Genomic DNA, 3,155 nt, shown 5'->3' on the forward strand with positions numbered 1-3,155 from the left:
ATAGCAACCCAAGAGGATAGGGTAGAACTGCCCCGGTGGCTTTCCAAGATCCTAACTCTTAATGTGCATAGGAAAAAAACACCCACAAAAACAAGCAAACAACTAAAACACCCAAGAAAGCACCGAATAAACACAAAGAATAGGCAGCTCTCAGGATGACATGAAACATTTTAAAACTGTTTGGATAGTGGTTCTTTAGGAAATCATTTGGGCCTTACATTTTTAACTTATAAAAGTCAACGTAGGCTAGCTGTAGTACGAACTATGGGAGGCAGCTGGTGGTGGGCTCAGGCTGCCCGCCTGGCCCGACTCCGCTTCTGGGGGGCGCTGGTGCCGCCACAGCGGCCCCGGAGCGGGGGCTCCCCGGGCCCTTTGTCCCCGGGCACAGCCCTCGCGCCGGGGCTTCGCCGACCCCAGGATCCGAACTGGATCACGCAGACGCCTGGCTCCTCCGGAAGGCGCATGAGACAGCCTTCCTCTCCTGGTTCGGAAATGGCCTCCTGGCGTCCGGGATTGGAGTCATCTCCTTCATGCAGAGTGACATGGGTCAGGAAGCCGCCTATGGCTTCTTCTTGCTGGGCGGCCTGTGCGTGGTCTGGGGCAGCGCCTCTTAAGACGCCATGGGCTTGGCTGCCCTACGGGGGGCCATGCAGCTCTCGTTAGGGGGCGCCACCGTGGGAGTGGGGGCCGTGCTGGCCGTCAGCCTGCTTTGGGCCTGCACAGTCAGCCTCTACATGGGCCAACTTGAGCTGGATGTGGAACTGGTGCCTGAAGACTACAGGACAGCTGAAGACCCCGATGTGGCCGGCCAGCCACCGCATGAGTGACTGCAGCCACTGGACATTAAATTCTGACCCACCCTTCCAAAAAAAAAAAAGTCGAAGTACTTTAAGGGGTGACTTTTCCCACACATGGCGGAATTCACCTTCCAGTATGTCATTTGTTCCTCTGTTCATTGTATGGTCTCTCTGGAAAGCAAGGGAAGTACCAGTGTTGTATTCTAGTGTTGAAAAGGTGCTCTCACGGGAGGACCATGCTTATTTTTATAACATGATAACTTAACCCTGAACATGTTCCACTGCCATGACAACTTTTCCATTTCCTTAGTAAACCCTTTAATTCCGAATTTTGACTGTGGGCTCTGTGTACCCACTGCAATGGACATTAGGATTCAGAGAAGTAAACAGAGAACATGAATCAATACAACGTGGAACTTCTGCCCATGTGTTTTGTTTGTTTTTTACTACTAACAAGTTGCAAAACCACAAAACTAACAAGAGCAAGCAGAAAAATCCAACACAAAAGGTTTCAACACATTTTATAAGAATGCTGAAAATTGAAAGAAGAAAGCCAAATGGCATAGAGTGATTCTCACCAAGTGGTTCACACATGTGTTAGACAAACTGGTGCTGACTCTTGATAGGAGGCGTCCGCAACTAGCAATTGTAACCCCTTGAACCAACTGCTTGAGGGTCCTTCTGACATAGAAGTTAGCTTCCATCAGAACAGAAGATCCAAGAGCTCACACGACAAAAGCTCTGTAATCGAAACTCATCAGTCACACACTATAATTTCTGCCATACAAGAGGGCTTTTAAAGTTCATAGGGGGAAAAAAATCCATTACCTTTCAGTTCCAAGTTTTTCATCAACTTTTTGGAACCCCTTTTATGTCCAGATGGTAAGTTCTGTTCATCAGGACAATCTTAAGTAACAGGTAAAGACCAAAGAGCTAGTCACTGGAAGCCTATTCGACACTGGCAACACAGTTACACTTCCTGGGGCCACAGCAGGATTTTCACATCCTGTGGAAAGTGGCTGGCTTTAGCATCCAGACATCAAATCTCCCAAAGCTACCATCAAAATCCAACGTCATTGAGTTATTTCAACTCCTAACAGCCCCATATGGGGTTTCTGAGACCTGTAAATCTTTATGGGTCAGGCAGTCTCATCTTTTCCCTGCAGAGTCGTTAGGGGCTTTGAACAGCTAACCTTGTGCTTACAATCCAATGCTAACCCAACACAATGGGGTATTCTTTCAAGGCTTCTATTTGGCTCAGTGTGTCATGGCCTTTTGTGGAACAAGCCAAAATGATGTTTTAGACTTAGGGTCCTGTTTGGAACACTGATTGTCAGGAGTTAAATACTATGATCAAAATCATCTAAGTGGGATAGAGAAAGAAGAAAATGAATGAAGGTATTTTTCTATAGGACAGAGTTTGAAGAATCTTGTTTTTAATGAATTTGAGAATTACCACTGATACTTCCATGACCAGTGCTTCAAGGTGATTCTATAGTTTTCAGAGGTTGATATAGGTATGTTTTCCTTGAATTTCTTGTAAACAACCATTTTTGTTGTGAAATGCTCAAATAATGGAAACATTTTATGCTGTTTCATTATCTTTCTTTAGAGAATGCCTCAATAATATTTATTCACTAATAACTGTTTTGCCAAATACTGAACATTTAATTATTGTCTTGATTTTTCCAATGACTTTACTAACAAACAGGATTAAAAACAATATAGCATTCTAATAAAAAAGTGGAAACTCATTCTGTCATGTAAAAGGGGCTTCAAAAAGTTTGTGGGAAAATTCCATTATCTTTTTATTGGAAGATTTTATTGTGAAGATGGTGCAGGTTTATAGAGCCAATCAGTTTTCCATTCATTTTTGCATAAACATTTTATTCATCTTTTTTATTCCAAACCCTTTAATGTAACATCACTTATCTCTTTTCCCTTGTTTCTCTTCCTCCTTTTTTCCTTGTCCCTCTGCGCTGTTTCCTTGAGTAACTGCTGCCACTGGTCTCACATGGTGGATCAGTCTAAGGCAGCAGTTCTCAACCTGTGGCTCGCGACCTCTTTGGGGTTGAACGACCCTGTCACAGGGGTCACCTAAGACCACGGGAAAGCACAGATTTCCGATGGTCTTAGGAACTGAGACACTGCTCCTCTCTCATCTCCGGGCAGGTCCGCCCCCTTTCAGATACGCCCACATATGAGTACCCGGTGTGATGACATCATTTCGCCAACCCCATTGCATACACCCCATACAAATACAGGTGTATGTGACAGGGTTGGTGCCATAATGTACTTATGCAGACCAGCCACACATGTGTAGAGAACAGCTACTGTGTAGAAAGCAGCTGCTGTATT

The 3,155-nt window shown here is 44.8% G+C and overlaps 1 pseudogene; it reads left to right on the forward strand.

The window, feature by feature from the left end:
• The first annotated feature begins 264 nt into the window (after positions 1 to 264).
• LOC101664131 lies at positions 265 to 827 on the forward strand (annotated as a pseudogene).
• The last annotated feature ends 2,328 nt before the right edge of the window (positions 828 to 3,155 follow it).

This window comes from Echinops telfairi, unplaced genomic scaffold, assembly GCF_000313985.2.
Source record: "Echinops telfairi isolate 266 unplaced genomic scaffold, ASM31398v2 ScPeMD7_7420;HRSCAF=8458, whole genome shotgun sequence".
In the NCBI taxonomy this organism is placed as follows: domain Eukaryota; kingdom Metazoa; phylum Chordata; class Mammalia; order Afrosoricida; family Tenrecidae; genus Echinops; species Echinops telfairi.